General features: G+C 44.1%; 1 protein-coding gene across 4 annotated transcripts in view; it reads right to left on the reverse strand.

Moving 5' to 3' along the window:
- Positions 1-11,918: 11,918 nt before the first annotated feature.
- Positions 11,919-24,042, reverse strand: part of BSN (bassoon presynaptic cytomatrix protein) — a 240,072-nt gene continuing 227,948 nt past the window's right edge. For 3 of the 4 annotated variants that reach the window (XM_007499946.3, XM_056805059.1, XM_056805062.1), the window contains 2 exons: positions 23,750-23,846; positions 11,919-17,710 (listed from right to left, as the gene is read on the reverse strand). The gene's annotated coding sequence lies outside the window, so the exon portion shown is untranslated. Of the gene's footprint in view, positions 17,711-19,865; positions 22,466-23,749; positions 23,847-24,042 lie in introns of those variants that run through there. The other variant, XM_056805060.1, reaches the window with a different exon arrangement.

The following is a 24,042-nucleotide window of genomic DNA, read 5'->3' on the forward strand; positions in this document are numbered from 1 at the left end:
AGGGGATGCGGCCTAGGGGAGGCGGGATTGAACTGCTTTCTCACCAATCTCCACCTCTCTCTGTATGCAGAGGCCCCACCCCATCTAAAGACACGCCCCCTCCACGGCGCCGTGGGGGGGCGGGGCATCAGGGATTAGGTTCTGGTTGGTGGGAGTTGGTAGAGAGCTACACTTTTTCTTCAATGTGTGCTCATCCCAATAGTCCCTCACCTGTCTCTATCTTTCCATGTTTATCTTGGAGTTTAGTTTGACCCGTCCAGGTGCAAACAACGAACCAGCATCTACTCAACAAGTTTTTGTTTAAGCGCCTGTTATGTGCGCCAGGCATTGTGCTACGTATTGGGAATACACAGACTAAAATACTAAACAATTCCTCTCCTCCCTTCCTCGTGAAGTTAATCTTGTAATTCACATAAAGCTGTCTCTTACAAGGACTTACAAAGTGCCTACTATGGGTCAGGTTCTGTGCTAAGCACAGAAGAAACTAACAAATGTGGAAACAATCCTATGGAGTTGTTAGCCTAATAGAAAAGACAAGACACAACCAGCTAGGTACAAGATATAGACAGGATAAAATAGGGGAGGGAGTAGTCTCAGAGGGAAGGGTTGCATAGGATAGGGAAAGGAATTTTGGCTGAGAGTAGAAGGAAGATAAGGGAATGTAGGAGGCAATGATAAGGAATCAATCTACTTATTTTCATATTCTTATCAAGAAATAAGCATTTTAGATCAAGGTTTCAAATTTCTTCCATACTTGGAAAGAGCCATGATTTTATCTTTGGGTGAATTCCCTTCACCCGGCAGGCTCTTTCCAGGATCATAAGATATTAAAATTATAATGGAATTCTACAAACATTTTGTTAACTCTCATTTTACAGAGGTTGAATCAGGCAAACACCTTGAAAACTTAGTGATTTTATTATTATGGTGATTCTTTCCAGTGAGTCCAGAGCCCCTCTCAGCTTTCCTTAGCAGATCACTCTTGATATGTTGGTCTTTCCTCTTTCCTTCCCCCCACAACCCCCCCCCCCCAAATCTATCCTGAAGTTGTAGGGCCATAGATTCAGAGCTAGAAGAGGTCAGTTCAATTCCAGCCTCTTTATTCAGACTTGTTAAGTGATGTCCTATGGGACCCTGGGCTTTGACTGATGAGCATTCATTTACCTTTTACGTAGCCCTACATCACCAAGTCAATTCAGGGCATTTCCAAGCCATGCTGTATTTCTAACTATTTCTCTTCCTTACAACTTTTTTGTTGTCTTCAATTACAATTCGGACAGCTTTGCTTGCTTGTCCTTGTATTCTGGTTGCTTATCACATTGCCTGGCACATAGGAGGTGATCAGTAAATGCTTTTTCATTCGTTCATTCATTCCCCAAGTATTTTTCACTCATTTTAGTTGTGTCTGACTCTTCATGATCTCATTTGGAGTTTTCTTGACAAAAGCGGTTTGTCATTTCCTCCTCAAGTTCATTTTACAGATGAAGAAACTGAGATAAACAGGGTGAAGTGACTTGCTCAGAGTCACCCAGCTAGTATGTGTCTAAGGTCAGATTTGAACTCAGGAAGAGGACTATTCCTGAATCCAAGCCCAGTCTTCTAAACAAAATGCCTCAGTTTCTTCAACTGCAAAATGGGGATAATAATACTCACCCTCATAGGAGTGTTGTGAGAGGAGTACTTTGTATATCTTAAAGTGATACAGAAATGATATCATTAAATCTTTAAGGGACAGTTAAGTAGCACAGTGAATAGAGAGCCAGGTCTGGAGTAGGGAAGACCTGAGTTCAAATATGGTCTCAGACCCTTCTTAGTTGTATGACCCAGGGTAAGTCACCTAGCCCTAACTGTCTAATCCTTGCTACTTTTCTTAGAACTGATAATGGGGGGAAGGGGGAGAGACAGCTGGGTGGCTCAGTGGATTGAGAGTCAGGTCTAGTGATGGGAGGTCCTAGGTTCAAATCTGGCCTCAGGTATTTCCCAGCTGTGTGACCCTGGGCAAGTCACTTAACCCTCATTGCCTAGTCCTTACCACTCTTCTGCCTTGGAGTCAATATTGACTCCAAGATGGAAGATAAGGGCTTAAAAAAATAAAAGAACTGATACTAGGACAGAAGGTAAGGGTAAAAAAATCTTTAAGGGTGTGGTGCTGCTATGGACAGATATGAAGGTATACCTGTGAGTGGAAGCATTGGGGAGGAATGAGGGTTTGCGCTGTGTTGGCAAGTTGGGAGGCTGGGCTGTGGCCTGGTAGAAAGATGCTAACTGCCCATTCTCACCAGCTTTAAGACCTGGTGAGACCCTATACCAAGATAATTTCAGAATGGGTGAATGACTTGAATATAAAGAAGGAAAGTATAAGTAAATTAGGTAAACATAGAATACTATGCCTGTCAGATTTATGGGAAAGGAAAGATTATAAGACCAAGCAAGAGTTATAAAATATTACAAAATATAAAATGAATAATTTTGATTACATTAAATTAAAAAGGTTTTATACAAACAAAACCAATGCAATCAAAATTAGAAGGGAAACAACAAAGTGGGAAAAAATCTTTATAACAAAAACCTCCAAATTTATAAGGAGATAAATCAATTGTACAAAGAGCAAGCCATTGTCCAATTGATAAATGGGCAAGGGACACGAATAGGCAATTTTTAGATAAAGAAATCAAAACTATCAATAAGCATGTGAAAACGTGTTCTAAATCTCTTATAATCATAGAGATGCAAATCAAAACAACTCTGAGGTATCACCCCACACCTAGCAGATTGGCTAACATGACAGCAAAGGAAAGTAATAAATGTTGGAGGGGATGTGGCAAAATTGGGACATTAATGCATTGCTGGTGGAGTTGTGAATTAATCCAACCATTCTGGATGGCAATTTGGAACTGTGCCCAAAAGGCTCTAAAAGACTGTCTGCCCTTTGACCCAGCCATACCACTGCTGGGTTTATACCCCAAAGAGATCATAAGGAAAAAGACTTGTATAAAAATATTTATAGCTGTGCTCCTTGTGGTAACAAAAAATTCGAAAATGAAGGGATGCCCTTCGATTGGGGAATGGTTGAACAAATTGTGGTATCTGTTGGTGATGGAATATTATTGTGCTCAAAGGAATAATGAACTGGAGAAATTCCATGTGAACTGGAATGACCTCCAGGAATTGATGCAGAGTAAAAAGGAGCAAAACCAAGAGAACATTGTACACAGAGACTGATACACTGTGGTATAATTGAATGTAATGGACTTCTCTACTAGCAGCAATGCAATGATCCAGGACAATTTTGAGGTACTTATGAGAAAGAACACTATCCACATCCAGAGGAAGAACTGTGGGAGTAGAAACACAGAAGAAGAACATCTGCTTGATCACATGAGTCGATAGGGATATGATTGGGGTTGTACACTCTAAATGATCACCTTAGTGCAAATAATAATATGGAAATAGGTCTTGATCAATGACATATGTAAAACCCAGTGGAATTGTAAGTTGGCTATGGAGGGGGGTGGGAGGAAGAAAGGGAAAGAACATGAATCATGTAATCATGGAAAAATATTCTAAATTAATTAATTAAATAAAATTCTTTTAAACAAACAACAACAAAAAAAAACCCTAGTGAGGATGGCTTCTTGTTTTTCTTAAAGGAAAGTGAATGATGGGAATAATTAGAAAACCTGATGTAATTGACCAATGTCAAATTTGTTTTAAGAACTAACTTGATCATATGTTAAAAAAATCTTTTTAACAGCATTTTTTTGGAAGCAAAGTGGCCACCTATTAGTTGGGAAATGTATGAACAAATTATTGCATATGAGTATATATATATATATATATTGGGTTGTAAGAAATGAGAAAAGGAGTAGATTCAGAGAAACCTGAGAGGATTCTATTAACTGATGAAGAGTAAACATAACCAGGAGAATTTTTAAAACAATAGCAAAACTTTAAAACAAACAAAACAATTTAAAACACTGAGAAAAACAGCTTTAGAAGATAACTATAATGACCACAATCACTAAACCCAGCTTCAGAAGGCTAGTGATGAAACAAAGTTCCCATCTCTTCACAGAGAGGTGATGAACTAGTGGCACAAAATGGGACATGCATTTTCATACTTTGTATGGGCTTGTTTGCATGATTACACTAATTTGTTACAGGCAGAGAGGCCTTAATGATGGAGGGAGAACTGTAGCAGTAGTTAGAGGGATAATGATAATGATTCCAAAAAAGGAAAAAAAAAGAGTAGAAGAAAATTCAGAGTGGGGACACAGGACAGCTAAGTGGCAGAGTAGATAGAGCACCTAACTGGGAGTCAGAAAGACTCATTTTTCTGAGTTCAAATCCAGCCTCAGAACCTTAACAACTGTGTGACCCTGGGCAAATCACTTAATCCTATTTGCCTCAGTTTCCTCATCTCAAAAATAAGCAACAACAACAACAACAACAAAAACACTTCTAAATTAGTGTCCTGGCCACTTGTAAAGGACAGTTAGGTAGCACAGTAGATAAAGCACCAGGCTTAGAGCTGGGAGGACTTGAATTCAAGCCTGACCTCAGACACTTCCTAGTTGTGTGACCCTGGGCAAGTCACTTAACTCCAATTGCCTAGCCCTTACCAAGCCTCAGAACTGATACTCAGTATACATTTTGAGACAGAAGGTAAGGGGTTAAAAAAGAAAGAAAAAGAAGGGGACACATAAACAGGGCAGTTTGGAAGAATAATAGCACCATCATGCTAGATTTGAGACTGATTCTAAAACCCAAGCTGTAAACACTGGATATGCATGGTTTCACGTGTACTTGTCTTTTTCTGTTCTTCTTTGTATAGAATAATATTTATGCTTGTCAAGTTCATAAAAAAAAAACACAACAAGAAAACACCTTAACTGAAAACAAAAACAACCCTGAGCTGCCTCAATGGCCAGCTTTCTGCTTCCCGAGATCTCCGCTGTGGCTCTTGGGTTTCCTACGTAGGGAGAGCCCCCAAACTGGACCTTGACCTTGTAAAAAGCATTTGGGGAGTTGTAGGCTTGAGTCTACGCTTCAATGAATCCTACATGACACAAGCTAGCTGAAGGCTTCATTTCATTAAAGGTTAGCAGTCAGCTTCCTGGTCTTCAGCAAGGAAACAGAATTTAAAGGGAACTTTCCAAGGTCCTCTAGTTCAATCCTGGTCCCTGTGGCAACATATTCTGTAGGTGTCTTGTATGTTTCTAATTATTATTATTAAAAAAAAACCAACCTTTGTATTGGTTCCAGGGCAGATGAGCATTAAGGGCTAAGCAATGGGAGTTAAGTGACTTGCCCAGGGTCATACAGCTAGGACGTATCTAAGGTCAGATTTGAACTTGGGACCTCTAGTCTTCAGGCTTGGCTCTCTATGCACTGAACCACCCAGTTGCCCTGTACATACCCAGTTGCTGACATGTCTCAAAGGGCAGGAACAGGTTTTGCCTTTCTTTGTATTCCCAGCACTCAGTATAGTTACATGGTAACATGGTACATAGTAACAATAATAATAGCTGACATTTATGTAACGCTTTAAAGTTTGCTAAGTGCCTTACAGATATTATTTCATTCAATCCTCCCCAAACCTTGGGAGATAGGTGCTATTAGTGTGTCCATTTCACAGAGGAGGAAACTGGGGCAAACAGATTCGGTGCATCAGTTTGCTCATGGTTACTGAGCTAGTGAGTATCTGAAGCAGGATTTGAACTCAGGGCTTCCTGACTCCAAGTCTAGCATTCTATCCACTAAGCCAACTAGCTTCCTCATAGTAAGTGCTTTATTAATGTTTGTGAATTGATATACAGACAAGCAAATACTAATGATAGCTAACATCTATATAGCACTTACTGTGGGGTAGGCACCATACTAAGTGCTTTACAAATATTATCTCATTTGCTCCTCACAGCAACCTTGGGAGGGTAGATGTTATGATCATCCCCATTTTACAGATGAGGAAATTGGGGCCAAAAAGTTAAGTGATTTGCCCCAGGCCCAAAGATAGCAAGTGTCTGAGGCAGGATTTAAATTCAGATCTTTATGACTATAGGTTTAGCAGTCTATCCACTTCGCCACCTGGTAGGTACCTTAGAGCAGCAAAGTGGCACAGTGTATGAAGAGCTTGGCCTGGAGTCAGGAAGACCTACGTTCTGATCTGGCCTCAAAGACTAACTAGCTGTGTGACCCTAGGCAAGTCACTTCACCCTCTTGCCCTCAGTTTCTCACCTGCTGCTACATGAGCTGGAGAAGGAAATGGCCAACTTCTTCAGCATCTTTGCCAAGAGACCCTCAATGAGGGCACAAAGAACTGAGCAACCACAAGAGCAAAGGGATTTTAGCATCATCTGAGTCAAATCCAGGATTTTGGACTCCAAATCTAGTGATGGAAGATGCCTCCTGAGACTACCCACTGCTCTTCTGGACAGTTTGGTTGTCAATAAGTTTTTCTTGCTATCCGTCCCAAATCTGTCTGCTTGTATATTCTATCTATTATTCCTCTAGGATTAAAGAAAATAGGTCCAGGGGTAACTAGGTGGCTCAATGGAGAGCAAGGAAGGCTTGGAGATGGGAGGTCCTGGGTTCAAATTTGACCTCATATACTTCCTAACTGGGTGACCCTGGACAAGTCACTTATCCCCAATTGCCTAGCCCCTACCACTCTTCTGCCTTGGAACTGATCTGTAATACTGATTCTAAAGCAGAATGTAAGGGCTAATAAAAAAAAAGAAAAATGAAAGAAAATAGGTCCAATCCTTCTTCCTCATGACAGTCCTTTGAATATCAGAGGATAGATATCCTGTTCTCCCTGAACCTTTCCTTCTCCTAGCTAACATCTCTAGTACAAGTGTGGGTAGAGAATGGGCCCCAAGTGCTGGCCTAGCCTAGGGGCATTGGGACAATGGGAAGGTTTCCCCAGGGCATGCTAGTCCTCCTGGTCCCCATGCATGCCTAGGATCTTCTTTCTGTCTCTCTCTTCCTCTCTGTCTCTGTCTCCATCTGTCTTAACTTCTTAGTATCAGTTCTAAGACAGAAGAGCAGTAAGGGCTAGGCAATCAGGGCTAAGTGACTTGCCCAGGGTCACACAGCTAGGAAGTGTCTGAGGTCAGATTTGAACCCAAGACCTCCTGTCTCCAGGCCTGGCATTCTATCCACTGAGCCACCCAGCTGCCCTGATCCCCACTTTCTATAACAAAACCTCATATGGCATGATTTCTACTCTCCTCCCTTATCCTTTATTAAACACATTACAGCTTATCAAAGACCTTCCTAAAATGCAAGACCTAGAATTGAATGCAATATTCTATATGTCGTCTGACCAGTGGAGGGGACAGGAAGACTCCAAATCTCTAGACACAACACTTTATTCAGCATGGCACAGCAGAAAGTCCATTGGCTCTGAAGCCAAAGAACCTGAGTTGGAATTTTCTTTCCTTTCTTCCTTCCTTCTGTATTAGAATAGGATAATCTAAATAAATAAATAAATAATAATAATAACCCCAGAGTATCCCTTCTAGTAGCATTTCTCTATCTCTCAGAAGTATTTCTATCTCCATTATAACTAGGCACCCTCAGGTTCCCCTAGTATCTCTCTTGTCAGCCAGAGTATATCCTTTATTACAACTAGAAATATCTCCCACAGTATCCTATTTCTAATACACTTCCTTCCTTCCTTCCTTCCTTCCTTCCTTCCTTCCTTCCTTCCTTCCTTCCTTCCTTCCTTTCTCTTTCTTTCTTTCTTTCTTTCTTTCTTTCTTTCTTTCTTTCTTTCTTTCTTTCTTTCTTTCTTTCTTTCTTTCTTTCTTTCTTTCTTTCTTTCTTTCTTTCTTTCTTTCTTTCTTTCTTTCTTTCTTTCTTTCTTTCTTTCTTTCCCTTACCTTGCACCTTAGAATACCAATACTCATGACTGATTCTAAGGTGGAAGGTAAGAGTTTTTATTTAAAAAAAACTTTTTTTAATACTATATATTGGTTCCAAGGCAGAAGAGCAATAAGGGATAGGGAATGAGGGTTAAGTAACTTGCCTAGGATCATACAGCTAGGAAGTGTCTGAGATCACATTTGAACCCAGGACCTTCTATCCCTGGACCTAGCTCTTAATCCACTGAGCTACCCAGCTGCCCCTTCAAGTCCTATTCCTCATGCCTACTACCTGTGTGAGCTTGGCTAAGGGAGTGAACCTCCCTGGGGCCTTGGTATTCTCATCTGTAAGGGAGGGGATTGGACTAGATGGCCTTCCAAGTCCCTTCCACTTCCAGATTTATGACCTTACAATCTATGAAACATGTAAAAAATTTCTGGCGATTGATTCATTTGGTCCTTGTTGTTTGGTCAGTTTAGTCCTGCCTGATTCTTTGTGACTCCATTTGGGGTTTTCTTGGTCAAGACCCTGGAACTGTTTGCTCTACTATCTGGTCTTTAGAGCCCTTGAACAATTCCCGGGTCTTTTCATGTGAAGTGTAATGACCCACATTTCTTTCCCATTCTGTACCTACAGTTGATTTTTGGAACCCAAATGTAGAACTTTACATTGATTCCAACTAAGTGTTCGGTCTCTATTGGATTCATCCCCTGCTCCTACCTATCAAGATTTTTTTTGTACACTAAGGCAGTATCTTTGCCAAGAAAACCCCAAATGGAACCCCAAAGAGCAGGGACACAGCTGAAACAACTGAACAGTAAGAGATTGCCTGTGTAGCTAGAATGACTGAGAAATGGAAAGCACCAAGAGTTCAACCTGCCCCAGGGCATATCCTTATCAAGCATTCTAAGGACTGGCATATCCCAAAGTGCTGGAGCCCAAGAACCCTAAGCTAGCGAGTGCATGTGCAAAGGAGACAAATTTCCCTCTGTTTACTCCTGAGCATACCATAAGCCCTGATATTCAAGAGTCACCCCACAATTCAATTCAGGGTATTGAAGGAACATTTGTTAAGTGCCTTTTAGTCCCAAGGCACAGTGCTAGGCACTAAGCTTCTCCTTGTTCTGCTATCTTGGGGGTTACAAAGAAAGACTCTGAAGCGGCTATGTCTCAGACTGGCACGTAAACCGTGCCATCTTCTTTCAATAATGCCAAACAGGCAAGTTTCCTGGGATTGTGCTGCATCCTTAAATTTCCTCAAATTCAGAAACAGAAGGTTACAGATTTGGAACAATCTTGTAAGTATGCCAGATATGCTTTAAAAATAAATAACCCTTACTTTCTGTTGTGGACAATTCTAAGACAGAAGGGCAAGGGCTAGGTAGATAGGTTTAACGGCTTACCCAGAGTCCCATTAAGGAAGTGCCCAAGGCCAGATTTGAGCGTAAGGCCTCCGGAATTCAGGACTGGCACTTTACGCACACTTTACTTGCTACCCTCCAGATATGCTCTTATTTAAGTAATTGATAAAAATATTGACTGGCATAGGGCCAAGGACAGAACTTTTCTATTGTTGCCCACTTTTCTCCTTTACTCCCCTTATTAATGGATCCAGTTTGGATTTTTGGATTAATCATTTCATTAATCATAGATCTGGCGGTGGAGAGGAATGACTCATGGAGCTACATCTTGGGGAGCTATAGATCAGACCTTCTGGGTGTCTTGGAGAAGCCATCGTAAGTTTACCAAGGCAAATCACTGAACCCATTAGGCTGTATTCTAAGGCTTCTCTGTTGAGGTCTCTGTGGCTTGGAGCTTTTCTTTGGGGGTCAATAAATAAACCAGCCAATAAGCATTTTTAATCCCTACTGTTTGCCAGGCACTGTGGTAAGTGCTGGGAAAATAAAGGTAAAAGTATATCAGAGTTTGAGGAATGGAGACAAATACAGATAGATACACACAAAATATACACACGATAGATACAAAACTATATTAGGAGGAAAGCATTGGTAGGCAGGGGATCAGGAAAGGCTTCAGTAGAATGTGGCTTGAGCTGAGAGTGAGTTGGGGTGAATCCGAGTTACTGGAAGGATGGCGGCATCCTTAAGTTTGCTGAAGAAGCTAGGGATTCTAAGGATCAAAGGTAATAATAATAATAATGATAACAGCTACTGCTATGTGCCAGGCACTATGCTAAGCATTTTACATATATCTCAATTTATCTTCAAAACAACCTTGGGAAGTGTATCCCCATTTTGTAGTTAAGGAAACTGAGGCAAACAGAGAGGGTTAAGTAATTTGCCTAAGGTCACATAGCTGCTAAGTGTCTGAAGTTGGATTTGAGCTCTGGATTTCTTTTTTTATTAAAATTTTTTTAAATTAGTTACTTAATTAACAATATTTTTTCCATGGTTCCATGATTCATGTTCTTTCCCTCCCCTCCTCTCTCCCCACTCTTGTAGCCAATGAGCAACTTAACTGGGTTTTACATGTATCATAGATCAAGACCTATTTCCATATTATTGATATTGATAGGGTGATTCGAGTCTATATATATCCCCAATCATATCCCCATCAACCCATGTGATCAAGCAGTTGTTTTTCTTCTGTGTTTCTGCTCCCAGTTCTTTCTCTGAATGTGGATAGCGTTCTTTCTGATAAATCCCTCCAAATTGTCCTGGATCATTGCATTGCTGCTAGTAGAGAAGTCCATTACATTCGATTGTACCACAGTGTATCAGTCTCTGTGTACAATGTTCTCCTGGTTCTGTTCCTCTCACTCTGCATCACTTCCTGGAGGTCATTCCAGTTCACATGGAACTCCTCCAGTTCATTATTCCTTTGAGCACAATAGTATTCCATCACCAACATATACCACAATTTGTTCAGCCATTCCCCAATTGAAGGGCATCCCCTCATTTTCCAATTTTTTGCCACCACAAAGAGCGCAGCTATGAATATTCTTGTACAAGTCTTTTTCCTTATTATCTCTTTGGGGTATAACCCCAGCAGTGGTATGGCTGGATCAAAGGGCAGACAGTCTTTTAGCACCCTTTGGGCATAGTTTCAAATTGCCCTCCAGAATGGTTGGATCAATTCACAACTCCACTAGCAATGAATTAATGTCCCAACTTTGTCACATCCCCTCCAGCATTCATTACTTTCCTTTGCTGTCATGTTAGCCAATCTGCTGGGTATGAGGTGAACCTCTTGACTCCAAGTCCAATGCTCTCTCCACTGGGCCACTTAGCTTTGGGGGAGACAGCCTGTTCAAAGGCATAGAGTTAGTTGGGAGCTAGTATATCATGCATGAGGAGGTGATGGACCATGTCTCCAAAGGAGGGTTTGGATGGTTGGGGGTGTATGCGAAGGGGGGTAATGAGTAATAAAACTAAAAAATCAAGATAGATCCAGATTGTGAAGGGATTTAAATACCAAGCAAAGGAGTGTAGATTTGCTTCTCCAGGTAAGAGGGAACCAGCCACTTGAGTTTACTGGATAGATTGGCGCAATCACACCTGAGATTTGGGAAAAATCACTTTGGCAACAGTGTGGAAGATGGACTAGATTGGGGAGAAGTTGAAGGTAGGGGGACCACTTAGGAGGCTCCGGCAACAGTCCAGGTGAGATGATAACGGCCTGAAGTAGGTTAGTGCTGGTGTGAATAGAGAGAAGGGAATGGATGCAGAAGATGTTGTAGGGGTTAGAAATGGTAAGATCTGGCACTCTGAGGGAGGACTAGAAGATGACACTAAAGTGGTGAACCCAAGTTACTGGAAATATGGTGGCATCCTTAAGAGAAAGGGAGGAGTCTGGAAGAGGGGCAGGCTTAGGTAGGAAAGAGAATGAGCTGAGTTCTAGACAAGTTGAATGTCAGATCCCTACAGAACATGGGATGAAATGTCCCATGGGCAGTTTAAGCCAACATAGCCTCTTTGGATCCACAGAACAAACGACTCTCTGGGACTGTTGTGTTTGCCACTCTTAATTACTCTTGTAAATGGCCTCTGGGACCTCAGTAAAACAGGAACAATGCAGGAGCCCACACATGCTTTATATCAAGTCCTTTTATTCTGTTATCACAGAAATACCTTGTAGGGGCAATTTCTCATACTGAGTCACAATACAGAAGGTGGTACGTTGAAATACTACAAGTTCTCACAGGGCGTAGCAGGACAGACACACAATTTACAATGTTCAGATAGAGGACATAGGTCATTGCACTTACAACTGTAAACTTGTTGGTTTGACTTTGTACAACCCCCCACCCCCGCCCCTTCAACAACAACAACAACAGAAAAATAAAACCCACCCCCAAATGGAATAGCCCAAGAAAGGCATGGAAGCCACCAGGTGGAAGGGGCTGGGAAAACCATAAGAATTCTACAGATGACTACTATACCTTGGGGAAGAGAGAGGAGGGAGAAGAGAAGAGTGGAGGGAAGAGAGGGAAAGGTTGGGGGAAGGCAGAAGAGGTGTGGGTTTCAAGCCCAAGGGTTAAATGAGGCAGTCTCTCTCTCTCTCTCTCTCTCTCTCTCTCTCTCTCTCTCTCTCTCTCTCTCTCTGTCTCTTTCTCTCTCTCTGTCACATACACACACACACTCACTCACTTACACACACACACACACACCTATTAAAGTATTGGCTTTCTCTTTTTGTACATCAAAGCAAAAGGTGTGCCAGTGTTGGGATGCGAATCCCCCAACGCAAGTTTCAGTTTGAGATTTGTTCTCCTTGCCATATGAGATTTACACACTGTACAATGTATTTACATGCCAGGAATGGAGAGAGCAGGTCATGGCCACCCCAAAAGAGATGACCCAAGGGGGAACAGGGCCTGGGAGGATGTCAGACTGTATGCACTTGTCACACCAGTGGCTCTCTGGGAATTACTGGCCATTCTGGGAGAGCCTGAAGGGGAGACCACTGCTATTGGAGAACCTAGAGACAAAGAATATATACTTAGGGAATGAAGATCTCCTCTAGACATCCTCAATTCCTCCGCTTTCGCTTGGTTCTCAATGCTATTAAAGGATCAGATAGCCTACCTTCCCAGGGCAAGAACTGATCACAGAAATTTAATATGGAGCTCTCATTGTCTTCCCTCTCTGAGGCAGTGTGGTATGTGTACTATGAGCTGGGAAGTCAGGGGCCCTGGGTTCTAGTTCCAAGTCTTCCACCAGCTTATTTCATGATCTAGGATCACTCATCTCAGCTCTCTTGGCCTCAGTTTCCTGTCTACAAAATGAAAGCATTGGATTAGAGGATGTTTAGGGCCCCTTCCAGATTTAAGGTCCTGTGATTGTCTCTGGAGCTGGGGGGGCAACAAGAGCTATTGATAACATGGCTGTAGTGAGTGTGTGTGCTTTCTGTCCAAAGAGGAAGCTGCCTGGTGGAGGTAGCTCTTTGACAGGAATGTCAAAGGCAAAGCATGGAGAGTGTGCTAGCTTTCCACTGGTGGACGGAGCCCTCAATACAAAGAGTATGCGTGGAAAATATTAGGAAGCACCCAATGCCTGCCCCCCCATGCAGCAGAAGAGATCCAGAACCCTACTTCAGCGATATCTCCAGTACCCTTGGCTCCCTGTGGCAGACTGTCCCCTGGTGTCATTTGGGCCCTGTGCCTTAGCAGGACTTGCCTCTCTACATTTGTGCCAAGCACCTTCATCTTAACTGTCCAAGATGTTATTTTGACTTCCAGATGGATACCTACCGTTCCTTATCTCTGTCCCTAGAAAGTGCTCTAAATCAGTACCAAAGAGGTGTCCAGCCAAGAGCCTCCTCTCTGGTATCATCTGGGAGCTCAGAGGAGAGGTGGGTTTGGGTCAGACTGCTCTCACACACAGTCCAGGCTCTTAGAGGAAAAAGGGTAAGGACTTATCCCAGAAAGGAACCCTCTACTCATGCCTTGGAGTTTGGTCTTATTCAAGTAATTGAAACTCTGCCTCAGTTTCCTTATCAGGAAAACAAGGAGAGTGATATTTCCCCTTCCTTACTTTATACACATCTGGTGGACAATCAGAAAAGATCATACATGCGAGATGAGCTGAGCTTCCTTGGAAGAGGCCATGTCAGTGAGAGGTATTGTTACAAATGAGATAATATTTGTACAGCGCTCAGCACAGTGCCTGGCACATAGTAGGTGCTTATAAATGCTTATCCCATACCATTCCATACTTCAATAAGGAAGACCAATCAAAAAAAGACATTAAGAATACCAGTCCCCAACAGCAATGCAGAAGGAAGTTTGGGCTATCCCTAATACAAATGCTGACTGATCAATACCCATACTGGGAATCGTTCACCACAGATTCATTTACCATTTACTCTTAGAACTAAGGCCATCAAGGCCCTTCTTGTCCATATGAAGACATGAGGAAAGCAGTCCCCTTTCCCCACTGTCTTCCCACATATCGTTTTCAGTCTAATACCATCTCATTCATTCTCATTAAGAAGTGCTTCTCTTGGCCATTTGTCTCTGGAGGGTAGGATGGTCCTCTCCACTCAAATGGCAGCTAAGAAACACAGCCCTTTAAGATGGGTTGAACCCTCCAGCGGTTCTTGGGATAGTCTATCAAGGCTCTTCTGGACTCAGATAGAGGGACCAGGATATATCCTGGAGGCAAACCAGACCAAAGTGAGGCTCTAGGCAAGGAGGCTTCATTCAAGGTCTGGAGACAAGTGACAGGGAGAGATGTTTCCCCTCCTAAGTCCTAGAGCTGCTAAGAAACAGGATCTCCTAAGAAACACATGGCACAACCTGAAGAGCTTTACAAGAAGGCTAGGCCTTGGGCTCCTTGCCTGTGGACCCCCTGAGGACTTCCCAAGGCATGGTAGAAGTCAGTGCTGCCTTGGAGATAGTGTTCCAGGGAAACAGGCTAGAAAGAAACCATCGAGTCCCTCCCAACCAGACAATGCCAACCTCCAAAGGTCAGCAGCTCCAACAATGGTTTTCATAAACACCAAAGGATTATTTCTCCCCTCCCTACTCCCCACACCCATTCTATGCCCTTTTCTTTCTAGAGCCTTTGAAAATGTTTTGTTTTGTTTTTAAGCTTCAAATATGGGCCGAGGTTCCTGGGAAGTCTCTCTTTGATGGAGTGGAAAGCTAAGAAAGACCTCCAAATCCTGAGTCCTAGCCCTTCCTCCTGCGGGAGGGGAACAAGTGGAGGTTTTCCACTCCCTCTAGCTCCTTAGCTGCTCTAGCCCCTTTTAGGGATGGCCTGCTTTAGTCAAGACGTGGTAGCACAGGTAAAACCAAGGTATAACAAACCTCTCCACAATGGAACGACCAACCCCTGCTCCCAACCTTTCGTGCCCTAACCCAGAGCCCATTGGTATCAAAACCATTTTTTTTTTAAAATGAGGTTCCAGGCCTCCCTAAAGCCTTGAGCAGCTCTATTGGGGTTTGAGCTTCACAGGGGGCAAAGGTTCCAGTTTCCTATGTACAGTCCGTTTTTGAAGCCCTAGTCATAGTGCTTGGGGGATTCTCACAACGGGGGCCAAATAAGCAAGCTTAAAGAAAGAAATTCTATAGTAGACTTCTAGGATTGCTCAAACTCTCTTCTGACTTATTTTTTATCTTCTCCATCTCAGGGTTGATGGTACTCTCTCTGCTCCAGGCATTGGGGTATAGAGTCTGTATGTGGAGGTGGCGGTAATGGTGGTTCTTTGGGAAAACTAATAGAATGAGAAAGGCATTAGAGGACCCCAATTCAAATCCCAGCTGTCCTATTTGCTTCCTGTGTGAAGGTACTGCCTCCTCTCTCTGGCCCACAGCTAATACATCAATAGAACAAGGGGGCTGGATGAGATATTCTCAAAGACCCTTTCCCGTTCTAATTCCTATGATCCACTGGAGGGGGCCACATTGGGCATGGGGGCTCAAGGCTGGGTGGCTCATTTCCCTGTGGGGATGGAGATCTGTAGAAAGGAGACGGTAAGGGGGCAAATCCTCAGGAGGTCAGCGTGGGTGGGAGTGCTCGGGACCTCTCTCTGGACCAGAGGCATCGACCTCTCCCATGAGAGCACAGACAATCCTTCAATAACAAGTGCATATGTCAACGAGAAGCATTTGAGTATAGGCGAGGGACTGAGGCAAAAAGAACCCCGAGCAAAGTACAGCAAGCATTTAAAGTAGATGAATTCGTGCAAAGAGGTAGCAAGCCATGCTCTACTCTAGAACAGGAGACAGTCACAGCAGCATGGTCACCCTTTGGCAACGACGTGTCCTTCAAATGGGTCGAACATGCCACAAATTGGAAACTTCACACACACGGGTGGTAGCTAGAAACATATCCATCCAGTTTCTCCATAGCACATTTGCAATTAAATTCTTATACGTAACATTTAGTTTATTAAATATTAACAGGTGTAGTGTGTTCTGTTTTTTTAATTTTTTTTTTTGTATTTCATTGCATAGAACGTTAGAAATGAGACTTGTTGCTGCTGCTCAGGTCGAAGGGAAGCTCCAATGTATGGGACCATCAGGTTGGTTGTCTGGAACACTGTTGAGGCGAGAGCGGCTGGCTTGACGCAGTCATCCCGGTGACCGCCAGGACACCCCTACCCTGGGCTCACCAGCTGCTGACCGCGGTGGCTCCCTCTCACTTCCCATGCCAGAGGTTCTAGGAACTTCGTGGAGGCAACTCAAAACACATGGGCTTCATTTTGTTTTTGTTTTTTTACATTTCTGAGCACGCCCACCGGTAATGGCTTAAGAAAGACTTGAATTGCACAGTAAGAGGAAGGAGAACGGCAGAGGCGACCTCTCCTGATGTCATCCCACCTCGTGGGGCTCTTGTAGCCTACTGCACTCTATTGCTTCTACAGAGAACACCCCATGATAACCAGGTACAGAGTAAATGGGAAAGGAGTTTCCAAAAAAAAAAAGTATAGTGGGGTGGGATGGGAGGGGGAATAAGGAAAGAGGAGGAAAGAAAAATGAAAGAAAAATGCTTATGAGGTATACAAGTAAAGAAAATTGGAATGGTTAAGGCTGCGTTTGAAATAAAAAGAAATCTTCAGGCATAGGTAAAAGAAGGAGATGGTTGGTATGAAAGCATTGCCACTTGGATGTTTTACAATGGCTAGGTGATGGCTTCAAGGTGGCTGGCAGACACACTTGGCCTGCCACCATCTGTCTGGGGAAAAGTCAGCCAGTGTACATGCTGCCTTGCAGAGTCCTATGGCCTCGTATTTCAATAAAGAAACAGTGTTAGGTCCTAGTGTTTTTTTTTTTAGTTTTCTAAATCCCACAAGTCCCTCGCTGCACACGTTCCGTCACCAAGGACAGGGTGCCCGCAGAGGGAGATGTGGGGCCAACTGGAATGTGAAGGAAATGGAGCGCTCAGCTCCCAGCCCTCGACTCAAAGCCCATCTCCAAGGCTGTGGAAAAACCTTTGAAGGCCCCAGAGTGAAGAGGTCCCAGTCGGCAGGAGCTGGAACTCTGTGTATAACCCTGAAGGAAGGGCCCCTGAACCCTGCTCCAGTCTCCACTTGGCAAGGGGGAGCCCTGGGCAGGGGCACTGCCTTTGGAGGTTCAAAAGTCTTCTCCAAGGGCAAAGTGGGAACCCCAAGCTTCTGGACAGTCCTAAGCAGGACCTTTGGCAAGTTTTCCTCAAGAAAAGTCTCCCCGAGAATGATTGTGGCTTGTTCTAGCCACTGCTCACCAGAGAGGAGGATGAGTCACTATGGACACTGTCTTTAGGGAGCACTTCTGAGGGAGACACTCCTTGGGGGGCTTCCGGGCAGATGCCTCACTCTGGTGACTCCAGCTGGAAAAGCATCCACTGTGTCCTGTTTGTGTCACTGAGCCTAGGGTTTGCCATGAGTTCAGATGCTTGGAAGAGAAAAAGGGAAAGGAGGGAGGGAAGGAGGCAAGAAAGGAAGGAAGGAAAGAAAGAAAGAGGGAAGGAAGGAAAGAAGGAAGGTTGGTTAATTTGGCAAGAACAGTGGATGGTTACTATTCATTTGTGCCCATTCTTTTTTGCTCCCTTAGAGATCAGTTCCCCTCATGCACGACTTCATTTTACTATGTCTCCAAGAATGGCATTGCTTTAGGATTTTCAAGTTTACATGAAAAGAGAATTAGTCACTCATAGAAAAAGTAGAAATCACAGAGAAACAGCGTGGTTCGTGCTTGTCCTTGTGGAGTAGCCACCCTTCTAAGAAACTATTTCCCTCTAAAACCTTCCTGGTAACAAGCATCTATTTGCATAGTGTCTGAAAAGAAAGGGATCCAAAGAGGCTACTGAGTCAATGTTACTTCTTTTGAGAAGGACCCTCCCTCCTTTGGCCTGCCACTGGTTGGACTCCCATCTACTGCTCATGGATATGAGATTTCCCTCCTGGTTCAGAAAAGACAGTACGTGGAGTGGAGAGAATTTACTGCTGGAGCCTGCCCCAAATTGATTGTGGGCCCTCATATTTCCCAGATGATAGCAGGGCTTAGAGCAGGCTGAGAGAGCCATTCTGAGTCCACTGCTCTTGGCCTCACTGAATGACCATGGTTGGAAATGTTTGAGAGCAGAAAGGCAGGGTTTTCCAGACACACATTCATGTACAGCCTCCCTACCTTCAAACACATTGGACAGGAAAGTGTGTATGTATACATGCGCAGAAGCCACCCCCCTCTTCTCACTATCATTACTGCCATTCTTTTTGTCAGGAACTGATAATTCAGAGGGGAGAGGAAAGAAAGGATAGATATTAAAGACACATTAAGAACCTCTTTAAGCCTTGGACTTATCATATGCCCCCAACCCCTACAGAGGAGCCAGGAACCTTGAAATTTGGCCACACCGAGACTCTTACTAGGAAGCTGGGGCAGAGGCTGACTGTGTTGGGCAAACTGCCCGTAGAAAAATACTCTGTGCTCTCCCCCCAGGGGTGGGCTAAGGAGAATCAATTGTTCAATTTTCAATGTGAGCATTTACATCTTAGAAACTGGAAAATGTTACCAATCTGGGCTCAATTTATTTTGTTGATTGTCTAGGCAAAAAAAAAAGTTATAGACAAAATGTTAATGCAAATTTAACTTAAAAGTCTGTAGTGGACACATTTTTTTTTTAATCCAGAGAACTTGTTGTTAAATATTTTACTAGCATCCTCCTTCATATACATAGTTCTGTTTGGTGCTACATGCTAGGTAGCCCATAGATACAGTCCTAATGCCCTTATTAAAATAAGGGGGGGTTTAACCAAAGAGACTTTTGCATCAGTCCAGGAAGTAGGTGTGGGGGCCAGTTTGGCAGATTCTGTTTCAGGCTCTCTGTCCCCTTCTATATTCCTCCACCATGATAAGAACTTTCTAGTGAAATCTCAGAGAAAACTGCTTCCTGGGGACTTTCTGGCTGGCCTGTCCCTAGAGGCTCCTTTTCTGTCATTCCACATCCAGTGGAAGCCATTTCTCCCAAGATACCAGGGACGGTCCCATAACCCCAGTCCAGTGTTCTTCTTAGCTGCCTTCACTGTCAATAGACCTAGCAGAGTTCTTAGAAGTCACCGAGATGCCAGGAACTCAAGCTGCTTTGGGGACTGGGCTGATGCCAAAGTACCCTTGGTCAAAGCACCTTGATATGCATCAGGATTATGTCCAAGAGCTGCCTGACCAGAGTACTGGCCAGAGAACTATGTATACAGGAATGTGCTGGTAAAATGTTTTTTTAATAACTGAATCTCTGAGGGAGAAAGGACCTTCTGCTTTCTGCACTGGGGGTGCTTTAGTTGGGGGAACCGAGGCACCCTCTACCCCAGTGGCTCTCTGGGAATGGAGAGGGGTTGGTGCTGCTGTCCCAAGGCTGAGTCTCTGAAAAGGCTTGATATGCAAGGAACTTCCAACCTATGGCTTCACCGCCTGTTCTAATGGATTTGTCTCTATACTCCAGTCTATTTCTAGTTAGGTTTCCTTTGTTATTCTCTTTCTCCATCACATTTCCCTCGAGGTGTTCAGCCCAAAAACGTTACTAAAATAACATACAACAACAAATTCAACATGTGAAATACGTCTGCTCTTTTATTTTCAACTTGGCTAGTTCTGTGGCTGATCAGGCATTTCCGGTGTGCCAGGCAGGTCTGCCAATTCTGGGTGCCAGACATTCCTGTGGCTGAATGGGACGAGTACTGGATTTGGAGTCAGGATAAATGGGTTCAAATGCCAACGCTGCTATTTACGGCCTGGGTGACCATGGACAAGTTCTAACCCATTCTGGGTCTGAATTTCTTCTGCTGTAAAATGCTGGACTAGATCAGCCCTAGGATTCTTTCCAACTCTGAATATTATGAACCTATGAACTCCATCTTTGAGAACTTCATTAAGGCCTTTGCTTTCCTTGTGAATCCAATCTTTGGGTCTTTTCCCATCTCGAGGAGGAGGCTGCACGAAGAGCTCACCATCATGGCTTTCTGGCAAGAGTTGCCCCTTTATACACAAAGGTCCTGGCTTAAGATGAAGATTCCCCCATTCTAGGCCCTGCCTCAATTTCTGCTTGCTGCTCCTATGTCTGCTAATGTTCATTCTGTGGGTTGAATTTTGGCCCCATCTTGAGTCTTGGCTCTGGCACTATCTAGCCATGTGTCCATGTATCCCAGAGCCTGGTTGGAAAGGTGTCACTAGCCAGAATGGTAGGGGTGATCTTCTTTTGGAGATCTAAATAAGGAAGGCCTTTGGATGCCACTGTACATCCCCTCCCCCTTGGGCACAGGGCACACCCTAACAGGGTCCTCTGTGAGGAAGGAGATTCTCTCTTCGGTGGGGCCCAGGAAGGGGGCTTGAACTTTCACCAGTATGATGAAGCCAGAGGCCTATTGTGTGCTTATTAACAAAGCAGCCTGAGCCTTGAGGGACCGGACCCTTCCCCCTGGGCTACGCCAAGGCTTCACTGTGCTTCAAGGGTGAGTGATCCATGCCAGATGCCAGGTGTGAGGCTCCGATGGCTACTCTCTTCTCCGCAAACTCGGTGTACACCCCCATGGATCTGTGCTGGAGAAATGACTATAGCTGATCACAGGGGGGAGGGAACTCTGCCTGACTTGGGAGGCTCTGCCACAAATGCTGGGGATCCCACCCTCCCCAGAGCCCTACCAACCCTCGCTGCAAGAGAAAGATAATGGACACGAGTTCAGCTAAGCACACAGGGACTGGTAATGAAGAAAGAAGGGAAGGAGGAGAAAGAAAGAAAAGGAAGGGGAAGAAAGAACGGGAGGAAAAGAGATAGAGACAGAGGAAGAGGGAGTCAGGGAGAAGAGAAACGACTAATTAATAGTAAGCTCTCATTTGTAAGTTGAAGAAACTTCACACTGCCCAGGCAGAGGGCTGGTATCAGGCCTCAAGAAAAAATATATTGACCTTATTGGCAGTTTCCCCAACTGCCAAATTAGAGGCTGAACTAGATGATCCCCTACGAGTCTATTCAGCACCTGGCTTATGACTATTACACTGTCTGCTGGGGGGGGGGGGGAGCTGTCAATAATGGGTCAAGGCACTGGGGGTAAAGTGAGGCCTGTAACTCAGGAACAATTCCATCCTGCCCATGCTGGCATAAAGGGGGACAGGCCAATGAGTGCTCAGAACTGGGCATGTGTATGGAGGGCCCTCATGGGTGGTAGTGAGCTGGCTTCTGGGCATTCGAAATAGGAAGCTCTGCTCTCCAGCTGCCCTAAAGCAGGCTCACCAAATAGTCACACGCTCCTAAGACTAAGGCATTACTGGCCAGTCCCATTACATTGGAAAATACCACATTTTACTTGGCCTGCCGGCCAGCCCTGAATCACAGACAAGCAGATGGCCCCGCTGTAAAGGCCTCTTCTTGTACTTGTGAACTGCTCTCCCAGCTGAGGAAAGTCTCCTCCAGTGGGAGTCTACAAAGGCCATCAGACTCCTGGCTGGATATTCCTCATGAAAGCCCTCAAAGTAACCGTGTTCCTTCCTCTGCTCCAGCTCGGAGAGCCCTTCTAGTTCTGGCATTCGATGATTCTAAAAACAGGTTGTTTGAAGGAATGAATCAGATAGAAAGAGGAGCGGACTCCAGTGAGCTCCTCTCTCCTCACTCTTCCCTACAGATTGTGTGGGGCGAGGAATACTCTCTTTTCCACTGCCTCCTCATGCCATCGATGGATTCATAGTAACTGACTTACACAATTTTCATCACAACTTCTGACTTCTTAGGACCCAAAACCTCATACTCTAGGATTATTTAATGTTCTATGAATTCTCTAAGGATACTTCTTCAGATAGGTCAGGGAGGAGAACATGGAAAGAGAGGGAAGGCTAGGACAAAGGGAAGAGACAAGTATAAGAAGGTGCATAAGACCTTTTGTTCAAAAAAGAAGAGCCAGCAGATGGGGGACATCCCACTCAGCCTTATCAGAGAAGAGGGAAGCTTTATCATTTAGCCCTAAGACTTGGGGCTGTAGCCTCAGGAATTGTGTCCCCTTAGGTTGTTGTTTCTTCTTCCTGCCTGCTCAGTACCATAGGCTTGGGGAGGAATTCTCAAGGGAAGAACGTTTTCCCTTTGCGTTCTGGTCCTGTGTTCCCTGGTCTCTTACTCCATATGTCCCTGGATGGAGCTGGCCTCAAGCCTGAGCAATGGGGCTCCTAGACACAAATGGAAATTTAAAGGTTTTCTCACATTTGGCCTCTGTGGGAACTCATTACGTGAGTCTCTTTTGTTTCTATTCAAAAATTTTGTCCAACTCCCATTTTTATGTACTGCTCGTGAAAGCCCATCCTACTCATCCTAGCCTGGCAGTGCTAGTGTAGTGGCTCCACCTCAAGTCTCCTTTGCCCTTGTCAAGTCAAACTGGAGGCAGAGGGACAGTTTTCTGTCCTCCACTCTTGCCTGGCCTTCTTTCATCTTCACGCCTTTGTTCACACTGATCCCCACTTCCCCATGTCCAGCTGCTGAAGGCCAAACTCAGCTGCTATCTCCTCCTGATCCCTTCCCAATTATTCCCTAGATGAATTTCTCTCTGTCTCTGTCTCTGTCTCTCTCTCTCGTATTCTCTCTTTCTCTGTCTCTCTGAGGACTCTTTCTGGAGCTCTTCTTTGGTTTTTACATTACTTATCTCCACATTCTGGTTATTTGCTTTCCCCCTATTAGAATACAAGCTTCTTGAGAGTGCTTGGCATACAGTAGGCCTGGACTGGACTGTTTGAGAGTAGGGACAACCTAATTTTGATGCCTTCCTATTCCTGGTTCATCAGAAACAGCATGGTATCATGAAAAGAGCACTGTATCTGATTTCATAAGACCTGGGTTTGTATCCCAGATCCAACACTAGCCATGTGGCCCTTAAACAAGTTGCTTTATTCCCTCTGAAGCTCAGTTTCCTCATCTATAAAATGGGGACAAAAAGAATACCAGTACTTTCTATGTCACAGGCTTATAATGAGGAAAGCAGTTTGTAAACCCTGATGTTCTCTGGACCTGTGAGTTATTGTTCCTTCTGTTCACAAGCAGACTCCTAGAGGGTAGGATCTGTGCCACTGTCTAGCCTGAGTCTTGAGCTCAAGGCCTTCCTCCCAGAAGGTGCTTAATGCATGATTAGTAATGAATGGATTCCATGACTGCAGAGACTCATGGGACTAAAACATGCTCAGGAAGTAAAACAGCTCCAATAAAAAAAAACAAAAACAAACCCAACTCCAATCACTGGACCTTATTCAGTGAAGGAATGGAAAAGATAATGGATCGGGAGTTAGAGGAACTTGGTTTGAATGTGGCTCTGCCACTTACAATTTACAAGCCATTGAGTCTCTGTGAGCCTCAGTTTCCTCACTTGTAAAATAGGAGGGTTGGATAAGATGATATCTAAGTCCCTCCCAGCTCTATATCTAGGATCCTGGGATTCCACTACCCCAACACCACAGACCACTTACTGTTATACGCAGAGTCCTAGGCTGTGGTTAAATCCATTAGTTTCTTCATAGGTTTTTCCACAGGAATGACTTTATCTCCATTCATCTTCCAAAACATCTTCGGGGCATTAAAGAGTAGGGGACCAGGAAGGACCCAGAATCAGAGGCGGAAACAAGACAGAGATTATCCAGTAGGAAGGGATGAAGCATGGACAGGTCAGGGAGAGACAAAGATGAGGGACAAAGAGATCAGAGACAGAGAGGGGAAGGATAAAGGAAAACAGAAAAAGGTAATTAGAATCATTATAGCTTCT

This window comes from Monodelphis domestica, chromosome 7 (genome assembly GCF_027887165.1).
Source record: "Monodelphis domestica isolate mMonDom1 chromosome 7, mMonDom1.pri, whole genome shotgun sequence".
Taxonomy (NCBI): domain Eukaryota; kingdom Metazoa; phylum Chordata; class Mammalia; order Didelphimorphia; family Didelphidae; genus Monodelphis; species Monodelphis domestica.